Here is a 17,524-nt window from a genome sequence, read left to right as displayed (position 1 = left end):
GGAGTAGTTGGATCTCCTTGTGTCATTATTTCTCTGTATAACCACATCGGCTAATGTGGAAATGTTGTGCCTGCTTTAGCACCATATTGTATTCATATGTAGAGCCAGCTAGAAATTCACATGTTGCATTTTTGTTGTCAAGCCCTTGCACCCCCTCCCTTGAAGTTTATCAAGAGACTCCAAGCAAATAATACAATTTTTCTTTTTATTAAATGCTTTTCTGTGGACACGGTGTTGCAAAATGCAAAGTGCTGGAGGCTCCGGAATTGACCAAACAGCAGCTGTACCTGACAAACTCTATCATATCCAACTCTTTTGTAAAATGTATCAGTTTGTATCTTTTATGAATAGTGTTAATCCATAAAAGTATAAACTGTATAAACTGTATCAAATGCATGTATCAAAATACCTTTTGAAGACAGCCACCTCTCAGCGCCCTGAATTTACATAATCCCTTGGGAAAGGAAATGATGGCCAGGATCCCTCCAGCTAATACCCAAGACAGATGTTTATTTATTTTAATTTATTCTAATTTATGTTCCGCTCTTCTCCCCCAGGGGGACCCAGAGCGGTTTTACACAATGGCACAATTAGATGCCGCATATAATACAAAATTTAATAAAAAACAAACAGTCATAAAACACAATTAAAAACCGGTATCGAAATCCAATTAACGTAATAAAAACCGTGTGACCGTTACATCAGGGGCGGTAAAATTGAGCCAAAAGTCACAGAGCCAGTCTATGTTCAACTTCATATTAATCCAAAAATCCATCAGATCGTACCAACCCATATGCTAGAATAGCTATCAGAATGGGTTGTTGTATGTATTCCGGGCTGTGTGGCCATGTTCCAGAAGTATTCTCTCCTGACATTTCACCCAGATCTATGGTAGGCATCCTCAGAGGTTGTGAGGCATGGAGAAACTAGGCATGGAAGGTTAATATATATCTGTGGAGAGTCCAGGGTGTGACAAGAGTTCTTTGTCAGTTGGAAGCCAGCATTAATGTTGCAGTTAATCATCCTAATTAGCATTGGAAAGTTCGTCTCTTGCCTGGGGGGCATCCTTTGTTCAGAGTCATTAGCTGTCCCTGGAGCTCCTCTGCCCTCAGAGTGTTGCTTCCCATCTACTGTTCTGATTTTTGAGTTTTTAAATATTTTGTTCATTTTCATGGTTTCTTCCTTTCTGTTGAAATTGTCCACATGCTTGTGGATTTCAATGGCTTCTCTGTGTAGTCTGACATGATAGTTGTTGGAATCTTTGTATGTGTATGTATGATTCTCTTTTTCAACAAAATGCACTTAGGATTTTTGCACATTTAACTTGAGGATGAGAGTCTGCTGCTCCTATGGAATAGGGAGCTTAGTAACTATGAATTCATTGTCTCTCTGTGCCGGTGGCCAAGTCCTTGATTGTCTACAATCACCCCCTTTGTCTTTGGGGTCTTGCACCTTTGTCTCACACAGAACTGGGTACTTTGAACCAGAGACTCATCAACATATCTACACCCTTCTTTCCTCATAGACTGTGCCCTCCCAGGGGGCATCTATAATAATAATAATAATAATAATAATAATAATAATAATAATAATAATAATTTGGAACTTATGCCTCAAGTACCACCTGCCAGCAGCAAAGAACTGGTGGGATCACAAACCTGCAAAAGTATTGGAAAATGAGCACGCAAAGATACTGTGGGACTTCTAAATCCAGACTGACAAAGTTCTGGAACACAACACACCAGACATCACAGTTGTGGAAAGAAAAAGATTTGGATCATTGATGTCGCCATCCCAGGTGACAGTTGCATTGATGAAAAACAACAGGAAAAACTCAGCCGCTATCAGGACCTCAAGATTGAACTTCAAAGACTCTGGCAGAAACCAGTGCAGGTGGTCCCAGTGGTGATGGGCACATTGGGTGCCGTGCCAAAAGATCTCAGCCGGCATTTGGAAACAATAGACATTGTCAAAATTACGATCTGCCAACTGCAAAAGGCCACCCTACTGGGATCTGCACGCATCATCCGAAAATACATCACACAGTCCTAGACACTTGGGAAGTGTTCGACTTGTGGTTTTGTGATACGAAATCCAGCATATCTATTTTGTTTGCTGTGTCATAATAAAATAATAATAATAATATAATAACTTTATTCTTGTATCCCACCTCTATCTCCCAGAAGGGACTCAGGGCAGCTTACACAGGGACAAGCCCAACAACAACATAAATTTACATACGAACAGAAATTTAAACAGTAATTGTAAAACAGTATAGCAATAAAATATAATATAGAAATTCTTGAAAGGATTTACAGTTTGGTTATGCTGTTTTGTGATGACAACTACTGTACAGTAGATAATAAATTTTCATTTTTAAAAATTCAACCATAAATGTGAATTCGTCTTTGTGGAAAAATAAGACATCCCCTGAAAATAAGACCTAGCACATCTTTGGGAGCAAAAATTAATATAAGACACTGTCTTATTTTCGGGGAAACAGGGTATCTATTTTCATATATATGGCTTTGTGGATACTAATACTAATAATACACTTTATTTATATTCCGCTTTATCTCCCTGGAGGGACTCAGAACAGATTACAGTATACACAAATAAGGCAAGCATTCAATGCGGTTTACACAGTGAAGACATGCAACATTTATTTGTTTGTTTGTTTGTTTGTTTGTTTGTTTATTTACAGTATTTATATTCCGCCCTTCTTTCTCACCCTGAAGGGCACTCAGGGTGGATCATATTGTACACGTATAGGGCAAACATTCAATGCCATAGAACATAGAACAGAGACAGAGACAGACGCAGAGGCAATTTAAACCTTCTCCACCTTCCAGCTTCCTGAGGGGATGCTTGATTCCGGCCACTGTGATGGCAACTTCCTCATTCCAACAGCGACTGGATGATTTTTATGGTGTCGTAAATTAGCCTCCCCACATATAAGTGGTACCTAAATTTCCTACTTGATAGATGCAACTATCTTTTGGATTGCTTAGGTCAGCAACGAGCAGGGGCTATATTTTATTTTTAATTGTCGGGTGCTCACCCCGAGACGGGCTGGCCTCGAACTCATGACCTCTTGGTCAGAGTGATTTATTGCAGCTGGCTGCTCACCAGCCTGTGCCATAGCCCGGCCCCAACAAAGGTCAAGGCCTTCCCCTTCCATCTCCAGCATCTGGGTGTGATGCTCAGTTCCAGCCATGGGGAGGAGCTCTTGTTCCATTTTTCCATGTTGAGAAGCCCGTTGTTCATAGACTTCTCCGCTCATGTCTCTTTGGGGAGCCCTTTTACCTTCCTGCCCAGGTGATACCTATTGATCTACTCGCATTGCATGCTTTTGAACTGCTCGGTTGGCAGAAGCTATGGCTGACCGTCAGGAGCTCACCCCGACTCGCAACTTTGAACTGCCGACCCTCCGGTCAGCAAAGTTCCTGCAGCGAGTGGTTTAACCCGCTGTGCTACCATGGCCCCCATTATTGAAATCACAACAAAAATGTCCCCTTTTTGCATGTGGGGCTGTGTCAGGATCCTGCTATGTCTCTTTATGGTTCTGTCCTGGGTCATTATAAATAAATAAATAAATAAATAAATAAATAAATAAATAAATAAATGCTCTGTAGAACCACATTGGCTAGTGTGGAAATGTTGCCATGCGTTAGTATCCTATTGTGTCCATATGTAGGACCAGCTAGAAAATCTCACACCAAATTTTGTTTCTATTTCATATCAATGTATAATGGGACTTAGAGTACCTGGGGAAAGGCTTCTTAGAAAATAATTGCTTTGCAGAGAATGGGACATCCCGATCTCTCAGTAAATAAGAATCGTGTTTAGACGGATTGATGGCTTTGTGTCGAGAAGAAGAAAACCACGCAAGGTCTTTCTCAAGAGAACGGTGGAAAAATGGAATGAGGACTGTCCGATGAAAGAAAAGACCACCCAATGTTTAATGTACCGTATAGACTCAAGTATAAGCCGACCCAAATATAAGCCGAGGCACCTAATTTTACCACAAAAACTGGGAAAACGTATTGACTCGAGTATAAGCCGAGGGTGGGAAATGCAGCAGCTACAGGTCAAATTCAAAAATAAAAATAGACACGAATAAAATTGCATTATTTGAGGCATCAGTAGGTTAAATGTTTTTGAATATTTATATAAAACTGTAATTTAAGATAATAATAAGACTTTAATAAGATAAGACTGTCCAACTCTGAATACCTATATATTCAAGTATAAGCCGACCTGAATAGAAGCCGGCCAGGACCCTCACTTGAGTATAAGCCGAGGGGAGCTTTTTCAGCCCTAAAAAAGGGCTGAAAAACTAGGCTTATACTCAAGTATATACAGTATATTATATTTTGACAAATGGGAAAGTGGCACCGAAGGATATGAAATGGGGAGTCTGCAAATATTGCCAGTTCTGTTAACAACTGGGACATACTGTGTTTCCCCGAAAATAAGACCTCCCCAAAGAATAAGACCTAGCAGGGGTTTGGGGGGATTGCCAAATATAAGGCCTCCCCTGAAAGTAAGACCTAGCAACTAAGGCTGCAGCAGAGTCCCATTGGGAAGGCTTCTGATTGGCTCCTGGAGCCAGGGCAAGGGAAGGAGGGAGGGAGGGAAGGAAGAGGGCTTTCCACTCGTCCTGCTCTTTCAGTTTCTTAAAGGTACAGGACGCATTGGGATTCTCCTCTCATCCTTATTCCTATCCTATGCCCTGAAACATTATTTTATACTATTATTCTATTGCCATATTATTATCATCATATTCGGTTACTATTATTATATCCCATTATTATATTATCCTATTAATATATTTTATATCATTATATTATATTTTTCTATTATTATTATATCATTATATTATTATTCTATTATATTTTCATATTATTATTCTGTTATTATTATATTCCATTTTATATTATCCTATTAATATATTTTATATCATTATATTCTATACTATTATTCAATTATATTATCCTATTATTATTTTATCATTATTAGCATATTCTTTTATTATTATTATATTCCATTTTATATTATCCTATTAATATATTTTATATCATTCTATTCCATTCTATTATTCTATTATATTATCCTATTATTATATTATCTAATTAATATATTGTATATCATTATATTATTATTATATTATCATATTATTATTATAGTATATTATATTATTCATCATTCATGACTACATTGAAACTAGAATAGAAAGAAATCAGCGTGGAAACCTTGTGAATCCTAAACTGCAAGAGGTACCATAGATTGTTGCACATGTAAATAATGGTAGTAACAAGAAATTCTTGATAGGATTCACAGTTTGTCTGGTGATGCTGGTTTGTGATGACAACTACTTTACAGTATATAATAAATGTTCATTTTGTTGTTCAACAATAAATGTGAGCTCTTCTTCATGGAAAAATAAGACATCCCCTGAAAATAAGACCTAGAGCCTCTTTGGGAGCAAAAATTAATATAAGACCCTGTCTTATTTTCGGGGAAACAGGGTAGTTGCTTGTTCCTGTTTTTCTTAAACCAAGCTTTCCTGCCTCAAAGTGAGCTAATATTTCCAAACGGAGAGAGGCCTCTATCTGACAGTCGGGACTTTCTTTTTCCTTTCCCCACCGGACGGGGGTCTTGAGGACCTTCCCTCTGCCTTGGCCCTCGTGTCCGTCTCTGCCGCCCTCAATGGCCCTTGTGGCTCTGGGGCGAGTGGGGCTCCGTGGGGTGGGAGGGGGTTGGGGGCTGGGTGGCCTTAAGAGGAAGTTGGGCTTTGCAGCTGCCGTGCTGGCCCTGGGCCTCTTTCGTTTCCCTGGAAGGCCTGCTGAGCGCAGCTTGAAGCCGCTTGGGGAAGCGGAACCCGAGCCCCTGGTGCTTCCTCTCTCCTGCCAGGGATTGGGGCGGGGGGGGGGGTCAGGGGCAGACTGGGACCTGCAGAGAGGAGTGGATCTTAAGTTTGGGTCCTCAGATGTTCCAGACTTGATCTTCTTCCATTGCAGAGCATGGCTGGGACTTGTGGGGGATGGAGTCCAAAATCCTGGAGGACTGGGTGGGAAGCTCTGGCCCACATCTAGTGAAACCTTCTCATCTAGTGTGATCTTCTCATGTCCTTCATGCCACTGCTGGGCAATTATTTATTTATTATTTATTTACAGCCTTTCTATCCCGCCCTTCTTTCTCACCCCGAAGGGGACTCAGGGTGGATCACATGACACATATAGGCAAACATTCAATGCCTTTTCACATAGAACAAAGACAAGACAAACATAGGCTCCGAGCCGGGCCTCGAACTCATGACCTCCTGGTCAGAGTGATTCATTGCAGTGATTCATTGCAGCTGCTCTCCAGCCTGTGCCACAGCCCGAGCCCTAGAGTTAGAAGGGAACCCCAAGGGCCGTCCAGTCTAAAACATTGCCATGCAGGGACACACAATCCAAGCCTTCTTGACAGATGTCCATTCGCCCTGTGCTGAAATGTATTATTTGATACACAACACAATGAGTCCACAGCAAACAAAATCACTCTGCTGGCGTTTGTATTGGATCATCCATCGGACCCTTCCCAAGTGTCCAGGACTATGTGATGTCTCGGCGAATAATGCGTGCAGATCCGAGTAGGGTGGCCTTTTGCAGCTGACGTGGTGATTTTGGCAGCGCTGATTGTTTTTTTAAAAAATATTTCTTATTTACATACATTAACAACTTACAGTGAAACAGAACACAAAACAATGAACATTTTACAAACACATAACCCCACCACCAAGGCGTGAACAAGTATTTCCTTTACCATAAAATTTATAAGTCAACCATTAAACAAATGTCATATCCAAAATTCCTGACCAACAAGGTTGTATTGTTTTCCTTTTTCACTTTCTAGAACATATTTAATAAAAACTGACCAGTATAAATCAAAATCAGATCTATTCGTTTAGCTCCGATTGTTTTCAAGTGCTGGCCACGGTCTTGAGGCCCTGCGTCCAGTGTGCCCATCACCGCTGCGACCGTCTTGACTGGCTTGTGCCAGAGTCTTTGCAAATCGATCTTTAAACTTGCATCTTATGTTTAATCTCTGTTTTGGATATTTTCATATGTATCTTGTGGAAATATGTTTTAATATGTTTATTATAAGTAATGTTTTTAGGTGAATGTGTTTTTTATAATGTTGTAACCCATCTCGAGCCGTGAAGAAAGGAGGGCAAAAAATAAAGTGTATTATTAGTAGTAGTAGCACCGCCTCCAATCTGGTGGGCAGTGAAGGCGAATGTCACTTTTATCAGTCTGGAGTGCAAAACCAATTTTTTTATTGCCAATGGTTGGGCAGAGAATCCCATAGAATAGCTTGAGCCTTCTGGGAAGCTAGGCATGCCAGGGTCCAGACTCGTGGTTCTTGCAGAAGCTGAAATAAAATAAAAGAAAGGAGTGCAAGGGCTATTTAACATGTTTTCCATTTAGCAGGAATCCACAACTAGAGCACTCCTGAAAGAAACCCATCCACCCTTTATTAAAGATCTTCAAAGAAGAGAGGTACTCACCAAGGTATCCATTCCACTCTTTGGCACAGGGGTCCCCAAACTTTTCAAACAGGGGGCCAGTTCGCAATTCTTCGGACTGTTGGAGGCCCGAACTATAGTTGGCCACCGAGCAATAAATAATAATAATAATAATAATAATAATAATAATAATAATAATAACAGCAATAATAATAAAAAAGAGGGTTGGAAGAGACCCTTGGGCCATTGAGTCCAATCCCCTTCTGCCTTTGTGCACCGAAAGCAGAAGCAAAGCACCCCTGACAGATGGTCACCCAGCCTCAATGTTAATAATAATAATAATAATAATAATAATAATAATAATAATAATAATAAGGGTTGGAAGAGACCCCTGGGCCATTGAGTCCAACCCTCCTTCTGCCTTTGTGCACCAAAAGCACAAGCAAAGCACCCCTGACAGATGGTCACCCAGCCTTAATGTTAATAATAATAATAATAATAATAATAATAATAATAATAATAATAATAATAATAATAAGGGTTGGAAGAGACCCCTGGGCCATTGAGTCCAACCCCCTTCTGCCTTTGTGCACCAAAAGCACAAGCAAAGCACCCCCGACAGATGATCACCCAGCCTTAATGTTAATAATAATAATAATAATAATAATAATAATAATAATAATAATAATAGTGGTTGTAAGAGAAGAAGAGACCCCTTGGGTCATTTAGCCCAACCCCCTTATGTCCTTGTGCCGTGGGGGCCGGATAAATGGCTTTGATGGGCCACATCCGGCCCCCGGGCCTTACTTTGGGGACCCCTGCTTTAGCAACCAGAAAGTTCTTCCTGTCATTTTGACGGAATCTACTGTCATTTGATTCTCTTATCTCTGGTCTTAGGCTCTGAAGCAGCAGAGACTATCCTTGTTCCAAATTCTACATCACTGCTACTCAAAGTGATCGTTCTAAGACCAAAGTCAATTTCTGAGTTATTGGCTACTGGTCCCTGTCAAGTGCCCAAGAAAGAAAGAATATTTTGTACTTAATGAGCATACATTTTGGGCCAGTCCCTGGCAGATCAAAGAAGAAGAAGAGTGAAAGGAAGAAAAAGAAGAAGAAAATGAGAAGAAGAAAAATCTTCTCTTTTCCAAACTTAATGTAACTAGATTCCTATATAGTTGCTCATGAAACTTAGAGATTTCCAGACGTTTGACCAGAGCCAGCCAGAATGGCTTAGTCCAGTTTGACGCAGGGAAACTTTCCTGAAGTGCTTTGGAGAGACCTGGACACCAGCATGGAGCAGGGGAGACCCAGACAGCGTGACCCCAAAACATGGCCACGTGGGGAAATGCCAGGGCGGTGCGCTGCAATGCATGTGTATTTGTGCGCCATCTAATCCCAGTATCTCTTCACTCTGCGTCGGTTGAAGATGAGCACAGAGTGATGGGAGCCCTGGGCAGTGGCCGACTGTCCTCTGAATTGTTCTCACTGTTTCTCTGGATTCCCTTTTGCTGACTACTCTGTCTTAATGTTCTCTTTACCTGTCCTGATCATTTGTCTATGTCCTTCTGAGTTCTAGGTAGTGACACGTATGGAACCCACTTGCCGCTCCTCCTTGTTGTTAGCACTGAGGAAGTGTTAGATGGAAGTCATCTGGAAAAAGGAACGCATTACCTGGGACCATGGCCTGGGAACGCTGTCAGGACAGCAGCAGCCTGGAAAAGCTGTTTTGCTTCCTTGAATGCAGCAGACGGGCACAAAAGCCAGGGAGGCTTCTGCCTGAACCCGCCCTGCGTTCCTCTCCCCGTTGGAGTCAGTCCAGACTTCAGGCAGATATTTATTTATTTATTTATTTATTTAATTTATATACCGCTCTTCTCCCCCAGGGGGACCCAGAGCGGTCTTACATAATGGCAAGATTAATGCCACATATAATACAAAATATAGTAAAACAAACGATCGTAAAAACACACTTAAAAACCAATATTATACCCCATTTAAAACAGTAAGCACTGTGTGGCCATTACAACAGGGCCAGTAGCATTGGGCCAAAAGTCAGAGCCAGTCTGTATTCAATTACACATTAATTCAGCGAATACATCAGATTATATCGACCGTATCTTAGGATGGGCCAAAAGCTTGGTCCCACATCCAGGTCTTCAGCTGCTTCCTAAAAGACATGAGTGAGGGGGCTTCCCTAATCTCCCTTGGCAAGGAGTTCCACAGCCGCGGAGCCACCACCGAAAAAGCCCTGTCCCTCGTTCCAGCCAAATGCACCTGTGACGGCGACGGGACCGAGAGCAGGGCCTCACTGGAAGATCTTAATCTGCGGGGCGGCTCATAGGGGGAGATACGTTCGGAGAGGTAAGTTGGACCAGAGCCGTTTAAGGTTTTGTAGGCCAAAGCCTACAATTGTAGGCCAAAGCCTATGATTCCCTCTGGTTTTACTGATACAGAAAAAATTAGGATTCCCAAACAGCGATTTAAAAATAAGTGGTTCCCAAACATGGTCTTCCAGTTGTTTGGGACTCCAGCTCCCAGAATCCCTGCTTCCTGGCCAAGCTGGGAGCGGAAGGCACAAAGACTGGAGGGTCAGAAGGGACTGGGTCAGATCTGGTGGCTGAATGGGCTTCCCAAGGGGACTGGGTCCCCAGCAAGGACATCCTCCAGACAGGAAGCCACATGTTGTCAATGGCAATAATTTAATTTCAATGTTGCAGGGAAGAGAATACACAGACACAAAGGAACCCCCTAACTTTGGTGAAAGAGTCCCCAATGCTCTCCCCCTTGTTTGTGTCCTTAAGGCATTTGGGGGCAGAGAGAGGCCTCACCAAAGCGGAATAGGGGGGCACTGAAGGCGTATTTTGGGGGGAAGAAGGAAATGCAGCCCCTTCATGAAGGCAGGTGTGGAGATGTCAGAAAGGGGGAGAAATCTTTTTTTAAAATCCCACCTCTGACACCAATTGTGGAGAAGGATGATGTTTTTATTAAATTATATTATATATATAACTATATCCGCTGCCACCAATATAAAGATGTTTTTATTTTAAACGCTGCCACCAGAGGTAAAGATGTTTCTAATGCTGCCACCAGATGTTGCCACCACTATTGGAAGATTTAGTCACTGGCTACTTAGAGAGGAGACTTTTAAATCTTGGTTTTTCTTTCTTCTTCTTTATTTTAGATGTGTGTGTGATCGAGGTGACCACCCTCCCCTCCAGGACTTTGTAAAAGATAGTTCAAAAATCAAGACTTTATGTTCTATATTCCATATATTTATAGTAGAAGGTGATTGAGACTTTTTACTGGAGTTTACTGTGGATTATCCCTGCACTCTGAGGCAAGAGATAACAACTTCATGAATTGTAAAATCATGCTGCTAAAACGCCACTTTTATGAATTTCCATATTGGGTTCTCCAGATGTTATGAACTTCGTTCTTATCAAATATTTTCAATTGTTTATATCACTCATGATTCCCCTTTATGCAATGTAACTCACTTTTATGGATTCTCCCTTATTTCCATGAAATCTATCTGTCTGCCTATATGTATTTGTACTCTTTGGGATCCCCGGAAAATATGTATTTTTCCCAGCAGGCTTTATATTCCAACTTTATTTTATTTTTCATTTTATTTCATATAATTGTCAAGTCATGAAATCAAATAGGAAATATTCTGAACTCAACCTGAACCCTAGAACCCATCCCAGCTCCTATGACCCAGGCTTCCCCTTCCCAAAAACAAAAGGTGATTCGCCCCCAAGGCAAACATTGTCATATCTCACCCAAAGGAAAAACCAGGACACCTCAGGAAGGCGCCCTGCAGAGCCTGTAAATATGGCTCATTACCACCCATCCTTACTTCCACCTCTGACACCCCAAGGCATATCTAAAATCTGTATGCGTGACAGGAACCCTTGATTGCTGTCATTAATCCCTTTAGAAATCGGTCTAGCAGGAATTAATATGATATTTCCTGCCCTGTCACTTCATTGTTTCAATAACTCCCGCCTTCTCCTTCCTGATTGGCCCGGGTAGAGACAAAAAGCAGCTTCCTATTGGGCCATGCGGAGCAAGGCGGGAAACGAAAGCCCGCCTCGTTCAACCTTCTAGCCTATCCGCGATCAGATGGGCGGGGGAGCGGGGCGGGAAATTCAAGGGGCTGTCAGACTGAAACATTGTATAAATATGGCTTTATTTTGGTTATATGGTACGCTAGTAGACTGAATGATCGCTACTAGTGTCCTTTTCAGCTGAATCGCTCAATAAAGACTCCTTGGCGGATTTTCCTTCAACTTTGGCGGACCTTCTTCATTTCGGCTTCAGGTTGTATTGCGGCTTATATTCTCCTATTGGCTCCGCCAAGGTCCGTTCTCTCAGGACCGGATCGGGACTCTCCTTAAGGGCCCGATCCCCTAAAGCGCGGTCGACAACATGTGTATATATGACAGAGACTGAGATGTTTGAAAGAACAATAACAAGTTTATTCAGGCACAAGCTTAATGGTTACAATAACTTTTCTTCTTGTTTGAGGCACGTTACTGAACAGTTGCAAAACTATATTGAGGTGTTCCAAACTTCTTAAAACGTCAGTTCTTTCTCCACTAACAGACTACCTTAAAATAAGCCACCAAACTTATTTTAGACTGACTCAAATAAACTCTTGAGCCTCCCTGATTCTCCAACTTAGAATCAGTCTTCACTGTAATTCATCCGATTACAGACTACCTTAAAATAAGTCGCCAAACTTATTTTATCCCTGATCCCCTAACTTAGGATCAGCCTTCCCTGAGCTTCACCAGAGCCCAGACTAAAATCAACCTTCCCTGTAGTTCTCTGACCACAGACTGACTGAGTTTCCCTCCAAATTCTGCTCTCTCTTCAGCTAACCCAGTTGGCTCCGCCCCCTTCTCCATGGCAACCACTCATGAGAGCAGAGTAACTGAAATATTAACCCTTTTTAAAACACGGTTAAACATGGCATCTGTAAATAAAAAATCACACTTGGTTACAGCAGGCAGGAAGGAAGGAAGAGACCTTGAGCGACGGGCATCCAGGAGGCACAGGCCTGGGCCAGGGGGTCTCCCTCTCTCCCGGTGGCTCCGGACACAAGGCCTCTTCCCTTCCAGGACCTCTTTGGCTCTCAAGGTCCCTGCCTCCACCCCGTTGTTCCTAGAATGACGGGTGTTTACTGGGATTCCTGAGACCATTTGGGTGTGCCCAAGTGCCACGCTTTGGCAATAAAAGGGGAAAGTGTTGTTGAAGGCTTTCATGGCAGAATCACAGGGTTGTTGTGTGTTTTCTAGGCTGTCTGGCCATGTTCCTGAAGTATTCTCTCCTGATGTTTTGCCCACATCTATAGCAGGCCTCCTCAGAGGTTGTGAGGTATATAAGGAAAGGAAAATGCACAGACAAAGGATGGGGGGCACCTGGACCGGAAACAACCCCTGAGAAAGGGGGTCTTAGGAGTCTTAGGACCCAGAGTCTTAGGAGACCACAAGCAGAACATGAGAGTGTGATGCAGCAGCGAAAAAAGCCAACGTGCTTCCAGGCTGCATCCAGAGAAGCCTTGTCTCCAGGTGGAGGGAAGTCCTAGCCCCCTCTCTCCGGCATGGGTCAGGAATAATAACCCTTGTCCACTTCTGAGAAAAGCAATGTAAAGAGGAGCTGGAAGGATGGAACGGGGCCCAGAGCAAGGCCTGGAGGCTAGGGGGGGGGGGGGGGGGCTGAAAGGGGAGATTTGGGGTGGAAGCCCCATCCAGGAGGGAGGGGGGGAGGGGGGGCCCCTGTTTCCTGCTCCAGAGACTGGGACGCACTGGAGCCATGCATTCCAAGGGCAGGACAAGAGATCCCACCTCAACACTGGGGAGACCCCCCAGGTGGGAAGAGCAGCTCAGCAGCAGAGTCGCCTTCCTTCTCATGAGGCTTTGAAGCAGAGGCTGGATGACCATCTCTTGGGAAAGTTTCAACTGTGCCTTCCTGTTGAGGTTTCAACCCCCCGCACCACAAACTGTTTCAGGCTTAAAAAAAAACCTGGTTTACCCTTATGGTGCAGCGCGTAAAAGCGCTGAGATGCTGAACTTGCTGACCAAAAGGTTGCCAGGTTTGAATCTGGGAGCGGAGTGAGCACCCGCTGTTAGCCCCAGCTTCTGCCAACCTAGCAGTTCAAAAACATGCCAATGTGAGTAGATCAATAGGTACCGCTCCGGCGGGAAGGTAACAACGCTCTGTGCGGCCACATGACCTTGGAGGTGTCTACGGACAACGCCGGCTCTTTGGCTTAGAAATGGAGATGGGCACCAACCCTCAGAGTCATTGGACACGACTAGACTTAATGTCAAGGGAAAACCTTTACCTACCTTTACTCCTGAATTGGCTAAGCAGTTAAAATTCATGAGTAAACCAGGGTTTTTTTTTTAAACCTGAAACATTTCGGGGCCGCGGGAGGGGGGTGAAACCTTAACTCTCCACGCTCTGGCTATAGCCCCCCCCCCCCCCCATAGCTCCTGGCGGAGGAAAAGGGAGCGGGAAGGGCGTGGGAATTCCCCTGGCGCTGAACCAATCGCGGGCGCCGTCCGGGCCTCGTCATCGGTTGCCGGGCAGGGAAGGCGGCGCGGCGGCAGCACCCACACTTGGCCGCATCCCGGACTCAGGGTAGAAGGGGGGAGGGGGGGGGGCAGCGGGCAAAAGCCCCCCTGATTCTCTGGGGCGCCACTCGGGGCTTCTTGGGCTCTTCCCTCCAACATCTTGCGGGGACTTCCTACACCACCACCTATCTCCCTTTCCTTCCTCCCTTCCTGATGAAATCCCCTGTCCATGCAAAGGTTTAATGAAAAGTGCTTGGCCTGTTGATAGGAGGGGAGAAGAGACTGAGAGCAGCCACTGAGAAGCCCACTCTTGTCTGGATATGCTTATCTATCCAGATAAAGATAGATAGATAGATAGATAGATAGATAGATAGATAGATAGATAGATAGATAGATAGATAGGTATGTTGCTTCTCTTCTTCTTCCATGATGCTGGGCCTCTCTGTTTATTCCATTGTCCCAGTTCCTTGCGGGTTAAACCCTTGTGCTGGCAAGACTGCTGACCAAAGGATCTGCGGTTTGAATCTGCGAGATGGGGTGAGCTCCCATCTGTGAGCCCCAGCTTATTTATTTATTTATTTATTTCCCTCATTTCTATCCCGCCCTTCTCACTTGAAGGGACTCAGGGCGGCTCACAATCTGGCAAAATTCAATCTATATATATAAATGAGTGATGGCATCACGGCGACCAACAAAACAACAAAACTACAGGCCCCCCAACCTCGAAATTTGACAACACAACCCATCATCCACGCCTCTAGGTTGATGCAACAAAAAGAAAAGAAAAATAAAGTCCTAATTAGAGGGAGAGGAATAATTGTTTTTATGCAATTGCTGCCAGTTAGAGGACTAATCTCTGCCCACTTGGTCTCCTAGCAACCAACTCAGCCCAGGGGACAGGCAGATTTAGGCCTCGGCCTCTTCCACAGATTATCTAATTTGCACTGGATTATATGGCAGTGTAGACTCAAGGCCCTTCCACACAGCTATATAACCCATCTATCATCTTATATTATCTGCTTTGCACTGGATTATCTGGACTCCACACTGCCATATAATCCACTTCAGTGTGCATTTTATACAGCTGTGAAGAAGGGGCCTCATAGAATCCAGTTCTAAGCAGATAATATAAGATTATCAATATAATATGTAATAATTACTGTGATATAGAATCATAGAATCATAGAATAGTAGAGTTTGAAGAGACCTCATGGGCCATCCAGTCCAACCCCATTCTGCCAAGAAGCAGAAATCGCATTCAAAGCGATTAATAATAATACAGAACAATATAATCTCTAAAATCAGGACAGTAAATAAAGAGCAACACTCTGAAAGCATAAGCCACAGCAACGCGTGGCTGGGCAAAGCTAGTGCCAATATACAATACAAAAAGATAAAACGTAAGCAATTAAAACAATTAGATAATTTAACAAAATACAATAAATAGATTTAAAACCATACAGTATAAAATCCTTGAACCATTCGTCCACAAGACCTTGTACATAAACCTTAATCCGGACTGAGTTGAGCCAACAGAAGTCACTCATCAAACGCCTGCTCACAAAGCCAAGTCTTTACTTGTTTCCTAAAACTCAGAAGGGATGGAGCCTACTGGATATCACTGGGGAGGGAGTTCCACAGCCGAGGAGCCACCACTAAGAAGGCCCTGTCTCTCGTCCCCACCAGCCACACTTGTGAGGCAGGTGGGACCAAGAGCAGGGCCTCCCCGGATGATCTTAAGGTTCTCACAGGCTCGTAGGAGGAGATACGTTCGGACAGGTAAGTTGGACTGGAACCATTTAGGGCTTTGTAGGTCAAGACCAGCACTCTGAATTGGGCCCGGTAGCATATCGGCAGCCAGTGGAGGTGGCTTAACAAGGGAGTAGTGTGCTCCCTGTATGCCGCCCCAGTTAACCATCTGGCTGCCGCCCGTTGTACTAGCTTCCCATGTGGGGACATGAGAGAAGCCTCCCACAGGATGGTAAAACATCTGGGCATCCCCTGGGCAACGTCCTTGCAGACAGCCAATTTGCTCACACCAGAAGTGACTTGCAGTTTCTCAAGTCGCTCCTGACATGAAAGAAAAACTTCCTTGTCTCTGTGAAGCCTCGAAACAGAACCCACACAGAACCCAGGAGGATGTGTGTTCTTTGTGGTTGAGCATGTTCTGCAAAAAGGTCTCAGAATGATCCTCTGCTTCATGCATTTTAGCCCAGAAGTGAATGTCAGCCTCTGACAGAAGTGGAAGAATCTGTGGATGCTAGAGATGTGTTCTGGGCTTCTTCTTTGTCTCTGTGGGCCTCCAAGTTGCTTGACAAGCTATGGAGCTCCCGTGAATTTCACAGGATTTTGTATTGTGCCAGGAATCCTCAGAGGGGTTTTGCCTGCCCCATTAGTTACAGCACCCAGCATTGCTTGACACTCTCCCATGGACTCACCAGGACTTGTCCCAACTAGCTTCCAAGATCAGACTGGACCTGGGACCTTTAGTTCCGGTCCCAGCAGGGAAGGGAGGCAAGGGGTGGCTTTCTCCCCGCTTTCCTCACTGTCCCTGGGGGGAATGTGGAGATGGGGTGCAGGGAGCTCTCCAGGCCTGGCCGGCTCCCCACCTTCATCTCTCAATGCCATTGCGTCTCCTGCCAAGCAACCCAGGATCCACTCTCCGCAGAACACAGCCAACCCCCTGTCCTGCTGTGCCTTGCCAGCCAGGCCTCCCTCCGCCCCCTTCCACTGGACCCACGGAGCCCCTTCCCTGAAGGCCAGGCTCAAAGCAGGAGACAAAGAGGGAGGGAGGGAGGGTGGCACTGGAGACCCTTCAGCTTTGGGCTGGAGGAGACTTGGGTGCCCAACCGCTGCCTCTGCAGTCTGCCAATGGTCTCCTCAGGGGACAACCCACCCCTGCCGTCCTGTTGAAGGAAATCTATGGCCCACGGACCACCCTTTGCCCACCGTTGCCCTGTTGCTTACCCTCAAGGTTGGAAAGAGCCATCTTGGGTTACAGGCCTCCTTCCACATTTTGTATATGAAGGAATCCTTTGGCAGCAAGACACATATCCATAACACACATCATTCTGGTAGCACCTAACTTTTTAGCCATTCTATCTTTCCTCACATTTTCAGCCCCTCTAGATACACTGTGCCCCTGGTGGTGCAGTGTGTTAAAGCACTGAGCTGCTGGACTTGTGGACCAAAAGGTCCCAGGTTCAAATCCCGGGAGAGGAATGAGCGCCTGCTGTTAGCCCCAGCTTCTGCCAACCTAGCAGTTCGAAAACATGCCAATGTGAGTAGATCAATAGGTACTGCTCCGGCGGGAAGGTAACGGCGCTCCATGCAGTCATGCCAGCCACATGACCTTGGAGGTGTCTACGGACAACGCCAGCTCTTTGGCTTAGAAATGGAGATGAGCACCAACCCCCAGAGTCAGACA

General features: G+C 44.4%; 1 protein-coding gene across 1 annotated transcript in view; it reads left to right on the top strand.

Annotated features, from left to right (window-relative positions):
* Positions 1–17,524, top strand: part of LOC134296957 (zinc finger protein 24-like) — a 206,608-nt gene that overhangs the window by 72,002 nt on the left and 117,082 nt on the right. The window lies entirely within an intron of this gene.

Source organism: Anolis carolinensis, chromosome 2 (genome assembly GCF_035594765.1).
Source record: "Anolis carolinensis isolate JA03-04 chromosome 2, rAnoCar3.1.pri, whole genome shotgun sequence".
Taxonomy (NCBI): domain Eukaryota; kingdom Metazoa; phylum Chordata; class Lepidosauria; order Squamata; family Dactyloidae; genus Anolis; species Anolis carolinensis.
Note: the sequence above shows the minus strand (reverse complement) of the source record. Positions and strands in the feature narration are given on the sequence as shown.